The sequence below is a fragment of the Lathyrus oleraceus genome, chromosome 7 (assembly GCF_024323335.1).
Source record: "Lathyrus oleraceus cultivar Zhongwan6 chromosome 7, CAAS_Psat_ZW6_1.0, whole genome shotgun sequence".
Lineage (NCBI taxonomy): Eukaryota > Viridiplantae > Streptophyta > Magnoliopsida > Fabales > Fabaceae > Lathyrus > Lathyrus oleraceus.
Window position 1 is genome coordinate 127,793,663 of NC_066585.1, and position 22,844 is coordinate 127,816,506.

Sequence of the window (22,844 nt, forward strand, 5' to 3'; positions counted from 1 at the left end):
ATCTCACTTATTTATTTTAATCTAATGGTTAAGATTCATTCTCATATTCTCACATAAAAATATCATTCTCATAGGATATATATATATATATATATATATATATATATATATATATATATATATATATATATATATATATATATATATATATATATATATATATATTATATATATATATATATATATATATATATATATATATATATATATATATATTAAAAATGGAGAGAATGTTTTTCTTATTATTTTTATTTTATTAACTAGTAAAAAAAACTTATATATTTAATTGTTTATTTTGAATTAAAATAATTTATATTTTATTTAATGTATCTCTTGATAATTTTCTCTAACTTTACATTTTAGTAGAAAGAGAATTTAATTTAATAAATATTAAAGGTATTTTAATTTTATTATTATTTTTTCTTAAACTATTTTATTTTATTTAAATATGTTTATTTGATTTTTAAATTGAATTTGAGAAATAAATTAAGTGTTAAGAATTTTATGTAACTTTGTAGTGAGATATTATATGTAATCTATTTTGATGTAATTATTTACTAATGTATTATTTGTAACTTGTTTTGAATGAATGAAATGCTACCATATGTTGGCATAATTGGTGTTGTATAAATGGTTCATTTCTGTTAAGACATTAGTGCATAATTGGAACATTTAGGATAATTGAGTAATTGGTGCATCCTTGGGCAAATCTGTTATGACATAAAATTGAAACATGTTTTTCAACACAGTTGTGTACAAAATTGTAATATGTTTTTCAACACAATTATGCTTAAAATTGGAACTTATTTTTCAACACAAATGAGCACAAAATAGAATAACAGTTGATGAACACAAATGTGCACCAAATCATATAACAGTAGAACATGTTGTGCATAACATATAAGTTAAAAAGATGTTCCCAAAAGTAGAAGATATTGTATATAAAATAGAAGTTACAAAATAGATGTTTCTTAGATAAGCATTATTGAGTCATTCTCCTAATGAGTTACAAACTACCTAATAATAAGCATTACTGAGTCATTCTCCTTGAAATTTCCTCCCATGTGCATCTAGTTTGTATTACAAAGATGTTCCCAAAAGTATAAGATATTGTATATAAAATATAAGTTACAAAATAGATGTTTCTTAGATAAGCATTATTGAGTCATTCTCCTAATAAGTTACAAACTACCTAAGAATAAGCATTACTGAGTCATTCTCCCTGAAATTTCCTCCCATGGCCTCATTTTCTTCATAGAAGGTTCCTCATCAACTACAAATGATGCAACTGAAGTTGAACCAGGCCCAACATTATGTTTAGACCTCCAAACAGATTCCAATCTATCACTACTTCTCTTAGATGCCTGTGTATTATTCACATCAATTTTTTTTTCTTCTCAAATTCCTTGGTAACTTATTTATTCTTCTTAACTTCCTCGAAAACTTGTTTCTTCTTCTCAACTACTTTAGTAACTTGTTTCTTCTTCTCAGCTACTTTGGCAACTTTTTTCTTCTTCTCAACTATTTTGTCAACTTCTTGAGAAACTTCTTGGACAACTTCTTGAGGAACTGCTTAGACAACTTCTTCTTCTTGTGTATGCTCAGTTAGTGTACATTCATGGGTGGTATTGCACACTTGAGATTATGCCTTCTCTATTTGTGCAACATCAGTTGTGTGTTCAAAATATGTCATCATCTCTTTAAGCTGTGCATCTAAATTTGGATCATTTATTCCATGCACACTTTCAGGAGCATTTATCTTAGACACCCCTTCAATTTCAACATCATTTGCAAAGGCCTTGGTCCTTGGTGTTTTCCTCTACACACATTGATATTGCAAACAGTTATGTCAAACATCAACATTTTACACATTGTCAAAATTAGAATAATACTTAAGAAGCATAATTCAATACCTTTCTTTTCAATGCATTAAGATCACGTTCTTTGCTATGACATTTCCTTGAATTATGGCCAAATTTGTCACACTTTGTGCATCTATATGCTACACCATGCCTGCTCATCCTAGACCCAGATTCATCATGCTCTATAAACCTCAATTTCTTAGGCTTACCTGGACCCTTCTTATACTGAGGTGGCAGCATGTCCTCAATGTCCATATTTGGCCATGTGTCCATACCATTGATTGGACTGACATTGTTTTCATAGTAGGTTTTATAAGCCTCCCTCGTGTAACATGGGTCAACATATGATTCATGGTTCAAATTTTGATACTACATAGCAGACACAACATGTATACAAGGTATCCCCACTAGGTCCCAAAAACAACACGTACAATTTTTCCCCAAGATTAACTACAAACTGAAGTCCATTATATGTATGATGAACTTGCCATAACTCACCCTTACTCCATGTTGGCAGCCATTGACCACTCAACAAAATTTCCTTATCTAATTTTTTCCTAGGTATGAGCATGACATTGTTTTTCCATTTGTCAAGCTTAACCAAACTGTTAGCAACCCTATTTATTATATAGTTCCTAATCCACTCACACATTGTCAAAGTTGGTTTATCTCTAGCTTGTAGAATTTTATTATTAAATGACTCACTAAGGTTGTTCATCAACACTTCACACTTAGGTAAAAACTAAAGGAATTTTTACACCATAGTTTGGTATCATCAAACCTTATTCCCCTATCATCGTCATCAGTGATATAATCATCATTACATTAACTAAATTGTTTAATATCAGGCTTTAACACATTGCTTATCATGTCTTCAACACCATGTTCTACCCATATATGCCCATCAACATTACTACCAAGGCTATGATTAGAATTTTTTCAGCTTGTACATCATCAATGAAGTGAACAAACCCTTCATGAAGTCCTAATATCTTTTTCCAAAGTCTAAATCCATCATAAACCCGGTCTTTAACTAAGCTAACTTCCTCGAAAAAACTCCACTTATCATATTCTTGCCCTTCTACATTGGTTTCACTCCTCCTTTGTATTACACGTGCATGTCGTGAACAAAGTTTCCCCCATGGGGAAATATCACACTAAATAACCCAATTTCTACAATTACAAATATACCCCGAAGTTAAAATATGATTAATAAGTTTAACATTCATAGTTTAAGGAAACAACAACGATTTACCCACACATTGGAAACCTAAATTTTAAATAGTAAAAGTTACTGCAACATGAATTGGAACCACTGCAAATTCGATTAACTTATTACAATCATAATTTTTTGTTGCACTACATGACCCCTACAAACAGATAGGACATGAAAGATATGAAGTATGTTGATCGTTTAATGCTTCAATGTGTTTCAATGGTGGACAAGGATGAATAATGAACACGAAAGAGAAGGGATGGAATGTTAGGGTTTTTTCCTTAACTGGGGAATCACACACTCTCAACTCTCTAAATATTTTGTTTTAACATTGGGAACATTTGTGTCATCTTAAAACCATAATACACATGTGGAAATTAGATTAAATGAAAAATAAATAAAAATAGCGCCACATCAGCTTTTTTGATGAGTTGGCCCGACGAAGGTCAAAAGTGAGAGAATCTTCAAATGTTGGGGGAATTCATAAAAAATATTTTACAGGGGATTTTTTGAAAATGACCCATATGTGATAACGCGAAAATGCATCAGATATTTGCCTTAATTTACACTCAAAGATCATACCACTTTAGTTAATATCCTGATTATTCCGCAAGTATTCGAGTTATTTTTGCAAGTATTTAAATCTCCAAGCATTAATGAGAAAAATGTAGAAAAGGAAGAAAAAGAAGAAGAAACAGATGAGAAAGCACAGAAAAAGCAGAAAAACCAGAAGACAAAATTTAATTATGTGACGACCGTCACAAGGTGCATGACGACCGGCACGGCCCAGCCTGTGACGACCGTCACAGGCCCATGACGAGCGTCACACGGCCAGGTTTTACGCTTTGAAGCAGTCATCAGAGGTAACCAAACGTGCATAAATTCTCTCCAACAGAATGACTTCCTCGTGGATTCCTCACTCAACCAGTCTTCCTTAATTTTCTCAACTGCCAAGACCCACCAAAGGAATATATAAAGGACAAAAGTTGGAAAAAAACTGGGACGGTTTTACACATTCTCTCTGCAATTTATTTTTCTATAGCATTTTAACTTTTGAGCATTATTTTCCTTCAGCAACTTTCTTTCCTTACCGTAATTCAGTTACCATTCCGTTTTAGAATTCCCCTTTTCTCTTTTCCTTCCTGTTTTCCAGTTAGCCATAGTAGTAGTTTCCTACACTAGGGAACTACTACACTTTATTTAATTTAGTAAGAAATTATATTGAAGAAGCAGAATCCTATCGACTTGTGGAGGACTACTCAAGTACTCCAAGATTTGTCGTACTCTGTTAATCCAATTGCCAGGTTTTTATTCAATTATTATTATCATTGTTTTGTTATTGTTATAATTATGTTTGCTGCAGTGTTAATCTGTTTATGCTCTGTGTTTGCGCTATTTAACATGTCCGGCTAAACTACCGGTATCGGTATGTAACAATTTAATTGGATGGGATTTAATAATAATCGGTGAAAACTCTTTTTCTCAAACAATCTTTAGGCTGAGGTTTTTAATTTAAATTTAATTAACTTTGTCACAAAAGTGAGAAGCTATTTAATAGGAGTTTGCCACGAGAGTGGGAAATTAGCTAAGGTGAGAACCAACAATCGCGAGAGCGTGAGGCTCGAGCTGGATAGTAAAAACTAGGCATTGATTTTAAAAACAACGAGAGCACTTTAAAAGCAATTAGAACTTATTTATTTTCAAAAAGTATTTTTAACTTCAAATGGGACAGCGAGAGTGTACATTCTGACTTAAAGCTATGGGCCGAATCAACAATCACAAGAGTGTGAGATAAAGCCTTTTAAATAAATATTTTCTACTGAAAGATATTTGGTATTTAAACTATTCACCGGTGACTTATCGAATCCCTAACGATTAATACGTTGCATACTGATTCCTTCCATCAATTCTTTCTTAAAACTAAATTTCTCTTAGATTTAATGTTCTGCACCCGAACTTCTATAAATCATCCCCTTAGCTAAACATAGTGACGTTACTAACACTAGTTTGACCATAGGTCCTTGTGGGTTCGATATCTTTTAAAACTAAAACGACTGGACTGTGCATTTGCAGTCAAGTACCTGATAGACTATATTTTATATATAGTCACAATTCGCATCAAGTTTTTGGCGCCGTTGCGGGGGACCTGTTTTAGTCGAATAGTGTGATTCTTTCGTTGCACGGTATAGACTAAGGTAAAAATAAAAACTAATCTTCTTTCCCTTACTTCCCCTGATTGTATGCCAAGTACTCGCTCACAAGGCGATAACTTAGCACCACCAATCCAAGAACTAGAGCGTTTCTTATATATAAGACGCTGAATACTAGAGTACCAACAAAGGTATGATATTCCTGATATCTTCTTTCCTACTAAACAAAACGATAAGCCAACCATGGCTGACGAAGTCCCACAGAATCGTCCTCTTAAATTCTATGCTACCCCGTCCCAACAAGAACCTCACAACAACATTGCTGCCCCCGCTATCAATCAAAACGATTTTGAGCTGAAACCCTCATTATTATTAGCCGCCCAACAACACCAATTTGTTGGAAATCCTACGGACAACCCTAATGAACACCTGACCAAGTTTGTGCAGTACGCAGACACTTTAAAGGCGAATGGTGTATCTCAAGATGCGATAAGAATGCGCCTCTTTCCTTTCTCACTAAGAGACAGAGCTTGGGCTTGGTTGCAATCCTTGTCCTCCAACTCCGTTACGACATGGAAAGGACTGAAGAACGTTTTCTTATCCCGATATTTTCCGCCGAGCAAAACTGCTATGCTGAGAGCTCAAATCAACGGATTTCGACAAAAGAATGTAGAATCTCTCTACGAAGCGTGGGAGAGATACAAAGACATGATGAGGATATGTCCACATCACAGTCTCGAAGACTGGGTGATCATTCACACATTTTACAATGGGCTTTTGTATAACACAAGACTGATAGTAGACGTTGCCGCGGGCGGTGCACTTATGGATAAGCCATACAACGAAGCCTATCAACTCATTGAAAACATGGCCCAAAACCATTGCCAATGGGGAGGTGAAAGAACTCCAGTAGAAAAGTCCCAAACAAAGAGTGGAATGTACGAAATCAGTAGCCTTGACCATGTTCATGCCAAGGTAGATGCCCTTGTTCAAAAATTAGACAACTTGACCATACCACCCGCAGCCACCGTGGCTGCTGTAACTCTAAACTGTGAGTTATGTGGAAACCCTGGACACACTGCACAAGAATGTCAGATATTAGCAGGAGTCCCAACCGATCAAGTGAATTACGCACAAGGAAATCCTTATTCGAATACCTACAACCCAGGCTGGAAAAACCATCCTAATTTTTTGTATAAGAATAACAACGCCCTGTATGCACCTGGCCAAGCACCAGCTGTTCCGCCTGGATATCAAAAGCCAACTAATAATGCTCATAACATGCCTAGGAAGTCAAATCTCGAATTAATGATGGAAAGCTTCATAGCTACCCAAGCCCAGACAAACAAAGACTTCTTGAACCAAAACATACATACTACCGAGCAACTTAAACAACTAGAGAGCAAAGTAGACGCCTTAGCCACCCACAATAAAATGCTTGAAACACAGATTTCACAAGTGGCTCAACATCAAGCATCTACAACCGCTCCAGCTGGAACATTTCCTGGACAGCCGCAACCTAATCCAAAAGGACATGCAAATGCCGTTATACTGAGGAGTCGAAAAGAAATAGACGGACCCTTGGATCCAAGACTCCAAAACCCTACCATGTACCAAAAACCAGACAAAACATCAACTGAGAAGGTGAGTGAACCAAAGGAAATAGAAGATACTACCCAAGAGGCCGAAGAGAAAGAAAAACCTTATGTGCCTCCACCTCCTTATAAACCACCCATTCCGTATCCTCAAAGACTCACAAGTTCTAAAACTGCGAGTCAATTTAGGACATTTTTTTAACTTCTGAAACAACTGAACATTACAATACCCTTTACAGAAGCCATCACACAAATGCCCTCATATGCCAAATTCCTTAAGGAAATCCTATCTAATAGGAAAAAGATTGAGGATAACGAAACAGTTACACTTACTGCCGAGTGTAGCGCAATAATCCAAAATAACATGCCTCCCAAACTAAAAGACCCAGGTAGTTTTTCCATACCCTGCGTCATTGGAAAATTCGTCATAGACAAAGCTTTATGCGATCTAGGAGCCAGCATCAGTGTAATGCCCTTAACCATCTACAAAAGGCTCAGTATGGGAGAATTAAGACCGACCAAGACGTCTGTTCAATTAGCTGACCGCTCAATCAAATATCTTGTTGGTATACTAGAGAATGTCCCCGTACGTGTAAGACAATTCTACATTCCTACAGACTTCATAATCATGGACATCAAAGAAGATTCCAGTACACCTATTATATTAGGAAGGCCATTCTTACTATGCAAGTAAGAGAGATGGAGATGCAAGAAACCACATACTCTGATATAATGAAAATCCAAATCCCTCCAATATTTGAAGACGATAATTGGCATGAACCATACCAAAACGAAAGTCTAAGCGAATGCTTAGCACTTACGCCCAACCACATGCGATGCCCAAAGAAACCTGACTTGGAATTAAAAGCACTACCAAAGAACCTAAGATACAAATTCCTAGACACTGAACTGAAAAGACCAGTAATAGTTAATGCTGACTTGGGACAGATCTAAAAGGAATAAGTCCTTCTATCTGTATGCATCACATTATGCTGGAGGAAGATTGTAAAACCTCTAGAGAACACCAGAGAAGGATCAACCCAATCCTAAGTACGGTAGTCAAGGATGAAGTAAAGAAGATACTAGATGTTGGAATCATATACCCGATCTCTGATAGTCAATGGGTTAGCCCCGTTCATGTAGTACCCAAGAAAGGGGGTGTTACAGTTGTTAAGAATGATAAGGGAAAATCTATAACACAAAGAGTTGCAACCGGAAGTAGAATGTGCATCAACTAAAGAAAACTAAACAAAGCCACTCGGAAAGATCATTTTCCTCTACCCTTCATTGATCAAATTCTTGAACGATTGGCTAAGCATTCCCACTTCTGCTATCTAGACGGTTATTCAGGATTCTTTCGAATCCCAATCCATCCTGACGACCAAGAAAAGACGACCTTCACATGCCCTTATGGTACATTCGCTTACCGACGAATGCCATTTGGATTATGCAACGCTCCCGCAACATTCCAAAGATGCATGATGTCGATCTTCACTGATTTTATAGACGACATTATGGAAGTTTTTATGGATGACTTTTCTGTTTGTGGGCAGAGTTTCGAAGGATGTCTATCAAACCTTGAAATGGTACTCGAAAGATGCATAAAGGTAAATCTCGTTTTGAACTGGGAGAAATGACATTTCATGGTCCAACAAGGAATCGTGTTAGGTCACGTGGTATCTGATAGAGGAATTGAAGTAGACAAAGCTAAGATCGAAATCATAGAGAACCTTCAACCTCCGAAAACCGCACGAGAAATACGAAGCTTTTTAGGACGCGCCGATTTCTGCCGACATTTTATCAAAGATTTCTAAAAAATTACCAAGCCACTTACGGGTTTATTAATGAAAGACGTTGATTTTATCTTTGATGAAAAATGTTTAACAACGTTCAATCAACTAAAACCATCTTTAATCACCGCACCCATAATGCAACCACGTGACTGGAGATTACCTTTCGAAATCATGTGTGATGCGAGTGATTACGCAGTAGGCGCAGTACTAGGACAAAGAAAGGATAAGAAACTTCATGCTATTTACTATGCAAGTAGAACACTAGATACAACCCAAATGAAATATGCTACCACTGAAAAGGAACTTTTAGCCGTCGTGTTCGCCTTCGACAAGTTCCGTTCCTACCTAGTAGGGGCGAAAATTATTATCTATACTGACCACGCCGCTATTAGATATCTGTTAAGTAAGAAGGATGGCAAACCAAGACTTTTAAGATGGATCCTACTCTTACAAGAATTTGACTTAGAGATAAAAGATAAGAAAGGTACTGAAAACGTAGTAGCGGATCACTTATCATGAATCGAAGGGAATAAGCCTAAACAAATTCCAATTAATGACGATTTCCCTTACGAACGACTCATAGCCCAAATGGAAAGCGACATGTCTGAATTAACAATAAATGACACCGAAATAGAAGAATCCGTGGAAGAAATTCATGCGAATGTAACTCTGCCATGGTATGCTGATTTTGTCAACTACCTAGCTGTTGGAGTACTTCCACCGGACCTATCTTACCAACAAAAGAAGAAATTCTTCCATGACCTAAAACAATACTACTGGGATGAACCTCTGCTTTTCAAAAGAGGTACTGACGGTATTTTCCGTCGATGTGTTCCTGAGGATGAAATAGATGACATAATCTCCCATTGTCATTCCACTCCCTATGGTGGGCACGCAAGTACCTCAAAGACCTGTACTAAGATCCTACAATCGGGCCTCTTTTGTCTTACTCTATTGAAAGATGTCCATAATGCGTTCATGAAATGCGACCGGTGCCAACGCACTGGTAACATCTCAAGACGCGATGAAATGCCACAAACAGGAATCTTAGAAGTAGAAGTCTTCTATGTATGGGGGATTGACTTCATGGGACCATTCCCATCTTCTTTTGGTAATAAGTACATACTCGTTGCTGTCGACTATGTTTCAAAATGGATCGAGGTTGTAGCTTCTCCGACAAATGACACACGAGTAGTGATTAAGTTATTCAAGAACATCATCTTTCCTAGATTCGGTGTACCAAAACTAGTAGTTAGTGACGGTGGCTCCCATTTCATATCAAACATTTTTGGAAAACTTCTTCTGAAGTATGGAGTTCGACACCGTGTAGCAACACCTTATCACCCACAAACTAGTGGGCAAGTCGAAGTCTCGAATCGAGAGATCAAAAAAATTCTAGAAAAGACTGTAGGAACATCCAGAAAAGACTGGTCATCTAAACTAAACGAAGCTCTGTGGGCCTATAGGACAGCTTACAAAACCCCAATAGGGACCGCACCCTTTAAACTAGTCTATGGTAAATCATGTCATCTCCCTGTGGAATTAGAACACAAAGCTTACAGGGCAATTAAGACCCTAAATATAAACTATACTTCCGCATGTGAGAAACGAATTCTGGACATTCACGAATTGGAAGAACTTTGACTAGATGCCTATGAGAATGCCAGGATATACAAAGAGCGAACCAAAAGATGGCACGACAAATGTATATCTAGGAAAGAGTTTAATGTCGGCGACATAGTACTACTATTCAATTCGAGACTTAAACTTTTTCCGGGAAAACTTAAATCTAGGTGGTCAGGCCCTTTCGAAATCACTAAAGTCCTCAAAAGCGGTGGGATAGAAATCAAAGGTCGAAATAGTGAACCATTTATGGTAAACGGGCAGCGTTTAAAATATTATCATAATATTGAAAATAGAGACTATTCAAATAGTCTAAGACTTATAGAGCTGCCCGCCCAACCACAAAACTAGTACATCGCAATGTTACTGTCGAACTTTTGACAATAAACAAAGTGCTTAGTGGGAGACAACCCGACTTTTTTTTTTATTAGTTATCTTTATTACATAGTATTTTCCTTCTTTGATTTTATTCTCTATTTTTGCTCCCCTTTCCTTGATTCTATGCAGTGATACTCGTTGCTTCTAGTTACTAACTTAGTAACATTAAATAATGATCAACAGGCGAATTAGTAACTAGTTAGTTACTAACTTTCATCATGCAACCAGTAGATACAGTTTTTAGAGGCAGAGTTCAGAGAAGGCGGTATGATTATCTAGCTCGGAAGGATATGGCTTTATCCATATATTATGATGGACCTACCATGGATATGTTAGGTATCCGAGATAGCATCCTATTTATGTTTAACCAGCTAGGGTGGGAGAATGCTGCTATTAGGAGAAGGTTTGTCACTTACCATGAACTAACCCTAGAATTCCTTAGCTCCCTAGTTTACAACCCCGAGCATGGTTACGGACTTAACAAAGGGTTGATATTCTTTAGGCTGTTTAGCATGGACTTTACCTATAACCTTATAGACCTTGCTGACTTCCTAGGATTTCCTAGTGGCCCATTCGTTTTTACTACCCGCCAGGAGGAACTAATCGATGACATCGACCTAGATCACTTTTGGGGTAGCTTAATTGGAGACTACAACCCTAACCCAAACGAGATGCACTCCAAAATGATCCACAACCTTGTTATCCTCTACTTCCATAAAATACTAGCCCACACCCTGTCTGGTAAGGAAGAGAACAACACCATAGTGTCCCACGACGAACTTTTCATCTTTCTATGTGTCGATCAAGGTCGACATGTCAATGTCGTGACATTCATGATGGAGAGATTCGTTCACCTTGCTAAGAACAATCACACCCCAATAATAATAGGTGGCCTAGTAACCATGATAGCAGATGCCATCGGACTTAGACACCCACTTTACGACCATGTACCATTTGGAAACATCCGACCCATGGATATTGAATTTTGCCTTAACCGTAGAATCATAGGTAACCTTGGGTCAGATACTTTTGATTACCTAATCAATAACGAAGTGGTCAGACTATTTACCTTGCCTAACCATGAGAGAACGAGTGTTCACAACCGCAATAACTGGCTTTATGACTTAGATGAACACCCAATTGATCCACCTTCACCCCCTGAGACACCGCCTACATACAAGTATTTCAATGACCCTATCCATGTTGAGTAATCTGACCCTAAAACACCTCCCAACTACTATAACATTGATGAACCGGAACCTCCATCATATGCTGATAATCCTGCCATGCTTCTTACCTGTCTAAATGATTTCCATGCTGACATCACAACTGTGAAAGAAGAGATAAAGATCATGCACTTTGATATCTTAGGTCTGATGGATATAGCCGTCGAGTAGTTTCATCACCTAAACCAGGCTGTAGCTGCATTGGGACAGAACCGTGGCTAATATTACTAACCACTGATCTCTCCTACTCGCACTAAGCAACGAGGACACTGTTATGTTTTGTGTGGGGAGGGAGCACATTTATTTTATTACTTTTGTTTATTTCTCTTTTATCGTTATTAAATTTTTTCTTATATTACATTTTAATCTATTAATTCAATAACATTGATATTCATTTATTTATGCTTCTATATTTATTTATCTATTTATGCTTCTACATTTATTTATTTATGCTTTTAAATTCAATTGCTCAGTTATCATATTATACTGTATTAAACTGCTGCAACATTTAATGAAAAAATGAAAAAAAATTGCAAACAAGCGTGTGACAACCGTCACATATAATGTGACGCCCATCTCACAGATGTGACGACCGTCACGGATCCCCACGATCGTCACACGGCATGCAAATGACCGTTACGAACATCTGACCGTTGCAGACGACCGTTACGTACCCGTTGCGCGTGACGACAGTCACACCCCTGTGACGATCGTCATGAAACCAGAGGAAGCGCCTATAAATACAGACGTACTTCCTCTCTTCTTCCTCATCAAGCATCCTACTCACACCACTCTTCTCTGTATTATTCAATTCTTTACATCCTCTTAAGCGAGAAGCGTGTAACTCACCATATCCATCTCACCCACCAACACCAAAAGTTCCATAAATCACACCAATGGCCCGTCAAGAAAGAGCTACTCCCGACCTCTCAACCGTCGTATTCAGAAATGGAGAAGCCGGCAAACGCCAAAGAGACAACTACCTCAAGTTCTACCAACGCTCAGTCCAAGCTACAAGGTATGTTGATAATGAATGCCTGACGGAGCTGGGGCTTTTGGATGGCGTAGGGTGGATGCTGACCAACTCCATCTTGACGCAACTGTGTACCATACCGCAACCAACCTACGAAGCGCTGACCCTGGAATTCCTGAGTTCCTTCTCCTATATTACACCCCCTAGCGCAACTCATTTTCTCACCGGAGTCGCCATATTTAGAATGTTCGGCATCGAGTATTCCCTAAACCAAACTCAGATAGCGCGAATGCTTAGCTTCCGACATGGAGAAGGAGTTCATTGTTGTATCCCTGACGGATGGTCAGAGGTAGCATTTCAAGTATGGCATAGCCTCACCAACATGAACGCCATGAGCTGGGATACGCTTAACGCAACATATGGGGCACATAGTTTTTGGAAGAGTCAGCAATCATAAAGTAAACTCCATGGAACTTTTCCTTCTTCACTGTGTGTTTACCCCAATTGCGTTCAATGCTACTCCTTTCTTGTTAGCCAACGTCCATGATGCGTGCATGAGAGACAGCCAGGCGTTTTGTTTTGGGGGAATCATCAACTCTATAGCACTAGGCTTGAATCTGGGAGATAGGCTAGCCAACTTGCCAGCCTTGCCAGCCGAGTTCCTCGACATTGACGACTGCCGTGCTTCACACCTGATCAAAGCCATAGACGACGGGAAGTATCATCCTGTTGTCAGAAACAAGATAGTTCGAAGCATCATCATGCCCAACAGGAATCGAACAGATTTGTAAAATATGGCGAATTGGATTTTTGATTTGGATGCCCCTAAGGTAAATGAAAGAGATCCTGATAATGAAACAGATGAAGTCGAGGAGGAGCTTAACCGAGGCGTGCCACAACCACCTCAGGAGTACGCTGCAGAGACATCTTCCCGAGGGCAGAGAAGAAGCGAGCGAAGACCCGCCACCATGGAAAACATCTACGCTGAGATGCTGCGACACAACCAGAGGATGGAAGAACGCCAGATGGAAATGATGCAAGCGATCTAGCAAATACAGCGGGATCAACACGACTATGCAAACTGGCATGACCAGGGGATGGCGGAGCTTTCAGACCAGATGAGTGCCCTGACATATCGCGTAGATGCCATCCAGGAGTACACTCAGCATGTAGGATTGGATCCTACCCCGCGAGGAAAAGGTGAGCGCGCACGAGCAAGAGCACGCAGAAGCCAACAGCGTAACGACGAGTAGTGACCTTCATGTTTCTTTCTTTTTATTCTGTATATTGTCGCATTGAGGACAATGCATTGATTAAATGTGGGAGGAAATCCTTATCACTCCTCTACTTGTTTCTATTGTTAGTATTTTCAACCAATACAACAATTTTTGTTTGTCCTTATCAATCATTTATACATAATTTGGCATAACAAAATTTTTTTCCTTAAGATTTAATGCATTCCCTACGAGTATATAAGTTGTCTTACAGAGGTTCTGTTAGGAAACTGAGAAAGATCTAACAAGATTGATATCATCCTGACACCTTAGATCCCTCACTTCTACGAGATCAGTTTGAATAACCATTATACCGATACCTTAAGCCTCCGTTCTAAATTAACCCCTAGTAGTTTATGCTAGCAGTCAGCATTGTCTCAAGCACAACCCATGTGAAGAGCCAATGAATATAAGTGTTTGATGCCTACGAATTAAAGAGAATCCTTCATACCTTTTGGTATCATGAGATTTACAAAAGAACCATACAAAAGGTTGCAAAGATATACAAAAAGAAGGAACAGAAACCCCGGCAGGTTGGTTCAGAGGTACCTGGTACTGGACTCGGTAGGGCGAACTACGGTTCGATCCCCCACAACCTTCAAAAAAGGGATGTATAAAGGGGTACCACACTAGTGTACCAGACCCTGTGCTAAGAAAAGGATCAAAGTCACTAACCGGCTACATCACTAAGTGCGTTCGGAGGCAAAGGGTTTAATGTGATTGCGCTAGAATCAAACCGGGTGAAATAGGAACGAGAGACACTAGGTTGAGCTATAATAGCATGATTCAAACTGGCTTGTGCAAAGGAGAGATCTATGCTAATGCTTAATGCTTGTGTCGTCACTGTATCTTTAGTGTTTTACTTGAATATCGGCCATCTTAACAATCCACCTGACAACCACGTACAAATGGGTAATGTATTCGCGTTTAACTTTGTTTTCAAATTTCATTTGCTTGAGGAGAAGCAAAGACTCAAGTTTAGGGGAGTTTGATAACGCGAAAATGCATCAGATATTTGCCTTGATTTACACTCAAAGATCATACCACTTTAGTTAATATCCCGATTATTCCACAAGTATTCGAGTTATTTTTGCAGGTATTTAAATCTCCAAGCATTAATGAGCAAAATGTAGAAAAGGAAGAAAAAGAAGAAGAAACAGATGAGAAAGCACAGAAAAACCAGAAGACAGAATTTGCTGATGTGACGACCGTCACTCGGTGCATGACGACCGGCACGGCCCAGCCTGTGACGACCGTCACAGACCCATGACGACCGTCACAGGCTCATGACGAGCGTCACACGGCCAGATTTTACGCTTTGAAGCAGTCATCAGAGGCAACCAAACGTGCCTAAATTCTCTCCAACAGAATGACTCCCTCGTGGATTCCTCTCTCAACCAGTCTTCCTTAATTTTCTCAACTGCCAAGACCCACCAAAGGAATATATAAAGGACAGAAGTTGGAAAAAAACTGGGGATGGTTTTACACATTCTCTCTGCAATTTATTTTTCTACAGCATTTTAACTTTTGAGCATTATTTTCCTTCAACAACTTTCTTTCCCTTACCGTAATTCAGTTACCATTCCGTTTTAGAATTCCCGTTTTCTCTTTTCCTTCCCGTTTTCCAGTTAGCCATAGTAGTAGTTTCCTACACTGGGGAACTACTACACTTTATTTAATTTAGTAAGAAATTGTATTGAAGAAGCAGAATCCTACCGACTTGTGGAGGACTGCTCAAGTACTCCAAGATTGGTCGTACTTTGTTAATCCAATTGCCAGGTTTTTATTCAATTATTATTATCATTGTTTTGTTATTGTTATAATTATGTTTGTTTCACTGTTAATCTGTTTATGCTCTATGTTTGCGCTATTTAACATGTCCGGCTAAACTACCGGTATTGGTATGTAACAATTTAATTGGATGGGATTTAATAATAATCGGTGAAAACTCTTTTTCTCAAACAATCTTTTAGGCTGAGGTTTTTAATTTAAATTTAATTAACTTTGTCACAAAAGTGAGAAGCTATTTAATAGGATTTTGCCACGAGAGTCAGAAATTAACTAAGGTGAGAACCAACAATCGCGAGAGCGTGAGGCTTGAGCTGGATAGTAAAAACTAGGCATTGATTTTAAATATAGCAAGAGCACTTTAAAAGCAATTAGAACTTATTTATTTTCAAAAAGTATTTTTAACTTCAAATGGGACAGCGAGAGCGTACATTCTGACTTAAAGCTATGGGCCGAATCAACAATCACGAGAGTGTGAGATAAAGCCTTTTAAATAAATATTTTCTACTGAAATATATTTGGTATTTAAACTATTCACCGGTGACTTATCGAATCCCTGACGATTAATGTGTTGCATACTGATTCCTTCCATCAATTCTTTCTTAAAACTAAATTTCTCTTAGATTTAATATTCTGCACCCGAACTTCTATAAATCATTCCCTTAGCTAAACATAGTGACGTTAGTAACACTAGTTTGACCATAGGTCCCTGTGGGTTCGATATCTTTTAAAACTAAAACGACTGGACTGTGCACTTGCAGTCAAGTACCCGATAGACTATATTTTATATATAGTCACGATTCGCATCAATATGGCAGGGGGAATATGCATTAACCCTATAAACTATATCTAAATTGTAAATAAAATAATTCTAATGCTCAATAGTTAATAATGTTCAATTGCCATCAAAGAACTTGATTATTTGTTTAAATATAGATTCACATCGTATATTTGTTTAAGTATAGTTCACATAAAGTAGACTCACATTGTATCTTTGTTTACATATAGATTCACATCAAAGTGTAGCTTAAAGTGAATATGGGACGGTTTTTAACAAAATTTTAGGATCTTGATAACGCAATGGTTTTTAAGCTGTTGTTTATAGCAATAATGAAACTTTTATTAAATGGATAATAATTCCCTTCAAAGACCAAACGCATAACTATTTGGGACTCCCTGCCTATATAAATCCATCAAAAACAAACTTTTCAATTTCTCATAAATAGAGTTAGGAAAAAATTTATGGGTTGGAATACTAATTATTTATCTTAGGCAGGACATGCTTCTCTCATTAAAGTTGTAGTCCAAGCTATACCTACCTATATAATGAGATCTTTCATCATCCCTAAAGTCTATTTGCACAAATATTAAGAATATGACAAAGAATTTTTTGTGGGGTGACAATAATAACAATAAGAAACTTCATTAGAGGAAGTGGACAGATCTATGCAACCACAAGCACAAAGGTGTATTAGGCTTTAGGCAGCTAAGATACCATTATAAACCTATCATGGATGACTATAACACAAATTTAATTTTTACCATTATAAACCTCATTTGGATGGCTAAAAAATCACCTGGTTTTTGAAAACACTATCATCAATGTTAATGATGTCATAGAACAAGTTATCCAAAAGTTCAAGGACCGCTACCTTTTACACAAGCCAGCCAAGAATAATCTCAACACTGAAAAGGACAATAACAAAGGCTTAAACCCTCATTTTAACAAAACTTACATCAATAAGAGAATTCATATGAACTTACCTCAACATCAGAACAAGGATAATGACCGCCACATTTGCCAAAATAGGTATCACTATCAAAATAATATGAGGATTGCTCCCCCTAAAAAAAGCAAAACCAAATAGGCTCAAACAACAAACCAAGAAGTCAATAGAAAATCAGAGAAGGATAAAATCAATAGGGTCTTTAGTACAAATACTTACATCAATAATGATCAACACAATGCTTCACCCAGAAAAGCCAAGGATAAGACGTGTAACACTAACACAGAGAGCCACAAACATCATGATAACACTGATACACCAAGGTATAGCCTAAAAAATATCAAACATCAGATCATAAATAATAAAATTATCAAGTATCAAGAATCTAACACTCACCATAGAATCAACACGAAAGAGTTCGAAGGAATAAACAGTCGTCTTAAGGAAACAACTAAGCTCAACAAAGATAATCATAAAACTTGCACCGAAGATACAAACATTAGCAAAACCTCAATGGAAAACCACTTGAAATGCAAGGTTATTATTAAGAAGCATGACACTAACCTCAGGATAAATAAGGAGGAAGATGGAGAAATCAGAAAGCAAAGGCAAAGTGAAGATAAGCATTGAAAGAACAACATGAAAAAATAAAAATAGGCGAATATTAGGAAGAATCAGAACAAGAATATGGACGACAAGTACTATGATAACAATAGAAAACTAGATGATGAAAATAAACATCGATTTCATTGGAAACTTCCTGGAAATGGTTGGATAAAATGCATCTCGGATGCTAGCTTAGCATGCAAAGGTTAACGGGAACTTTGAGGGGAAGCTCTCGCGATTAGCTCTTATAGAAAAGGTGAAGCTCTCGCGATTATCTCTCATAGCATAAAGGTAAACAAAGACGTCTTAATGGAGAAAGCTTTCTCGATTTAAAAATCCATGTAAATAGCCTTATATTGTTGTTTTCGGAATATGGAGTTTGGTTTTGATAACAAAAATATTGTTGAAACCCTGAATGGTAATGGCTTACCTAGATCCAAATGAGGGATAATTTGTAGAAAGGAAGGGGAAGAGAGAAAAAGGTTCAAAAACAATAGTTCTCACACAAAAAGATAAGGAAACAAAGTAGCACACATCACAATAAAAATGGTGTAACACAATGAGTCTAGGGTTTAGTTGGAAGACTTATCAGGTCATTGCTAAAGCCCAAATAAAATTAGACAAATGTGAATTTGATGCAAAAGCCCAAATACCTATAGGGCAACAAAATTTCAATAAATATATTTGGGCATTTCTTAATACACCCTATGAATCACTAGCACACCTCATGAAAATATAATAATACCCCTAGATTCCGGAGATGCATCTCTGAACGCACTCCAACTCAATAAATGTATTAATTAGGCCCTAAGTCAATAGGAAAAAATTACCGAAATGCATCTTCGTGTACATTATAGAGATGCATCTTTGGACGTTGTTAGTTTAAATTGTGCCAGAACCCTTTTCTCCTTCCTCACTTCTAAAAAAACAACTCTAAACCATTCAAGTTTCTCAAACTCTCTCAAACCCCATTCTATCAAAACAATCAACCAACTTCAAAGATTCTTCCACCAATATCAAGTCCATCAAAGAGCTCATTCAACACTGAAGTAAACTCACAATTTATAAGTTCTTTATTTTTCTAAACCTTTTTTTTAGTTTTTTTTATAAATTTTTAGAAATTGATGATTAGGTTATGAAATAGATCATTTATACATGTTTGATAGTTTATACATAATGAGAAACATGTTTGACAGATATTTTTATTGACCAATGCAATATTTTTGTTGATTTGGGGGTCTGTTTTCCATTGACATTGATCAGAGTTATTGAAAATTCCGGTGATACATCTCCGGAAGTTTCCAACGATTTGATTCCCAGAAATCGGAGATGCATCTTTGGAGTTTTTAAGTGGATTTGTTTGGCAATTTATGCTTGTACTCATTGTGTAACACTTGTATAGTTTACTTACGAGAATTATGGCAGATTGGCAAGACCGATTGAGGCACAAAAGGATTGTATAACATGCATCTGTTCAGATGGAAAAGAGTCAACCATCATATGCTCCTATTACCTCTAGCCTGGTTGACGTGGATACTTTAGCTTTTGGAGATCATGTATCTCTTCCTTTTTCTTCCCGTAGGAGACGAGTGTCACTTACTCATACATCCATGCCTCCATCTTCATGTAGGCGACAGGTTTCACCTATTCAGGCATTCAAGAAAAAATAGGTATTTGGGTCACCAGAGGTACCTCGAGCACTAGAGGTACCTGAGGCACCCCAGGAATATGAGGCAACAGAGGTACCCGAGGCACCCCAGACCCAAGAGATAGCGAATGCACCTCAGGCATTGCAAACGCCACAAGAGTTTGGAGGTGGCCCGTCAGACTTGTCACAACTTCCTCTTTATCCGAACCATACTGCCAGACATGTGCTGGACAAAGAGGTAAAATTTAGTTGGATTCATTATTTTTAAATTATTTTTTTTATAATATTAAAAGTTTATGACAATGATTTATTTTTCTGCAGGACCATGGTCTACTAAAATTCATCAACCATATGCGAAAGATTACTAGCATGTAGCAGCCTAATGAGCATTGGTTTCATGATGTTTTGCAACTATTTGGGATGTGAGACTTATGCAAGACCGGTTATGTTTTAGTTAACCATATTATGCTTAATATGTTTGTAGAGAGATATCACTCAGAGAACTCATTATTTCATCTACCACATGGTGAGATATCTATCACACTGGACAATATCTCGTGTTCGCTGCATCTTCTGATTAGGGGGAAACTTTTAGATCATGGGAAGATAAACAAAGATGATGCATTAGAGTTGATGGTATACTATATAGGAGTTGACCTAGAGGTTGACATGAAGGAGTTTAAAGCCATCCGAGGGGCCCATTTTAGGTTTCGATTCTTGGAGAATATGTATACAGATGATCTACTTATAGCAGAGCAGGCTAGTGGTGATGATAAGTGTCACCACCGAGGTTTCAGATGACGAATTAGGGACATGAACTGTCTCTGAAAAGAAGAAACAGAAGATTCGCCATCGAATTTTATTGGGTTTCCTCTTAAAGAGAGATGAGAGGGGAAATATTCGATAAAACCCTCAAGAGAAAAGAAGATGCACACAAGAAGTGAAAACATACAAATAAAGAATCGGTCTCGCAACCGAGATTGGGTTCGGAAGTTGCTTACACAAGGGGAAGGTATTAGCACCCCTTACGTCCATGGTATTTCATGGGAACCATTTAAGTTGTCTGCGTGCATGGGTATTTATCTTATTTATCTGCTTTATTTTCAAAAAGATTGTGAAATAACTGAGGTTTGGATTTCTTATTATTGTGCTCGCCAAGGATTGGGGCCCTTGTGCCTACGTATCATTCATTGAGTGATGAAGAATCAGAGCTCTATAGTTCGGAGTAGAAAATGTTTGTGGGTTGGTTGATTTTACCTTTGAGAAAAGGGTTTTCAGAGTGATGCCCTAAGGCGTAAAAAATGAGTTTGATGAGTTGTGTTGATTTTACCTTGAGGAAGAGTTTATGAAAAAGATTATTTGTGATTAGATTACACTAAAGTCTATGGGCGAAGGTGAATATTCTAGACAAGCAAGTCAAGTGTCTTGTGTCCAAAATAATCAAAGTAAGGGCAGGAGAGCTTCATCCTTACTCATTCCCCACCACTTAAGGCTTGTGGTGCACAATACTAATCGTAGTTTTATTGTTTATTTGAGTTTTGATTATGAAAATTCCACTTGATATTGGATTAAAGGTTTATTTATTTGATTATGAAATTGGTGACGTACATGAATATACAAAGGAACCAAGCAAGAAAAGTAAAGGGTCTCATTGTAAGGTAGCCCAAGAGGAAGCCTTGTGTGTGAAAAAGTGTCCTAAGCTAAAAAAAGGATGATGGTCTTACAGTCATGTCTCCCTAGGGAAGTGCCATGATGCCATTCTTACAATGGGTATGCAAGTTACAGATGAAATCCAAAGTTGAGGGAAAAGTGTCAAAATATAAGGGACAAGGTCTCCAAGCAATGGTCCTAAGTGAAATCCTCTAAGTCCAATGGTTGATTACAAGTGAATTCATTTTTTGGTCTTATAATCTTATCATGTTTTTGTTGTTTTTAATTGTATGATAACAATAAGAAAATAACAATAATAAACATGTATGATAAGTATATACAATGATGATGATAATGAGTGCTTGAATGTAAATTACAATGCAATGACATAAAAGTAAATCAAAAGGTAATAATAGCAAGATCACAATAAAAATGGTTAATAGTGAACAAAGTTAGTGATGAACAAAGTTATTGATGAACAAAGATAGTGGTTAGTTCAATGTAAAAAGGTAAACATTTGAGGATTTTCTATACATAGGTCAAATGACTCAAAATATGGCGCATCAGGGGATAACTTATCATTGATGCAAAGTATTGAAGATGATCTTTTATCATCTAATAATATATTTGAAATAATTAAAGTTATACAACCCCAAGTCCATCTATCAATGATTTGACAAATGGAAAGATTGTATCACTCAATATTTACAAATTAATGGTTGATTAATGATTAAGTTATAGATTAATTTATGTATAAGTTAGGTATTGATTTATGTACAAGTTATATACAAGTTTAAACAATGAAACATAAGTATAAGAGGGTTAGTAATAAATGGAATAAAGACAAAGACATGGATTAGCAAGTTAGTATACACAAACATGGCCTCATCTATATATCAAATGACTCAAGTTTGGTTGAAATAGAGGCAAACTATTAATGCCTCAAAGTATCATGATTGATCCATTAATCATTCATTGATAGATTTGAAGCATTAAAGGTTTTATCAACCCTAAACAATCATGGTCATGACCTAATAGATTTCGCTAGCCATCATCATTCAAGACATGAAAAGTCAACAAAATAAGTCCAAATAAAATAAACCAAAGGTGGAATAAAATAAAAGGGAGGAAAATAAGTCAATTGTATATTGAAAATATTTTTATCAGAATTAAAATGGGTGGTGAAAAAATTAAAACCAAAATGAAAGAAAATGGTTAAAAACATAATAAAATGAAAAATGAGAAAAAGGAAAATAAAATGAGGTGGGGCTGCTAGGGGTTGAACCCCTGAGCTTTGGGGTCATGGGGTCAACCCTTATCCATTAGGCCAAGCAT

At 37.0% G+C, this 22,844-nt stretch overlaps 1 protein-coding gene, 1 long non-coding RNA gene and 1 other non-coding gene across 3 annotated transcripts in view; 1 reads left to right on the plus strand and 2 right to left on the minus strand.

Moving 5' to 3' along the window:
- The window catches only part of LOC127102402 (uncharacterized), a 94,607-nt gene that overhangs the window by 54,170 nt on the left and 17,593 nt on the right, over positions 1–22,844 (plus strand). The gene's annotated exons all lie outside the window — the stretch shown is intronic.
- LOC127107824 (uncharacterized) lies at positions 1,234–18,740 on the minus strand. Its single transcript, XR_007795829.1, has 5 exons — positions 18,170–18,740; positions 17,825–17,935; positions 17,643–17,723; positions 1,914–3,035; positions 1,234–1,819 (listed from the first exon to the last, which is right to left on the minus strand). It is a non-coding gene; the product is annotated as an uncharacterized LOC127107824 (long non-coding RNA).
- LOC127109848 (small nucleolar RNA R71) lies at positions 5,859–5,965 on the minus strand. Its single transcript, XR_007797097.1, has one exon. It is a non-coding gene; the product is annotated as a small nucleolar RNA R71 (small nucleolar RNA).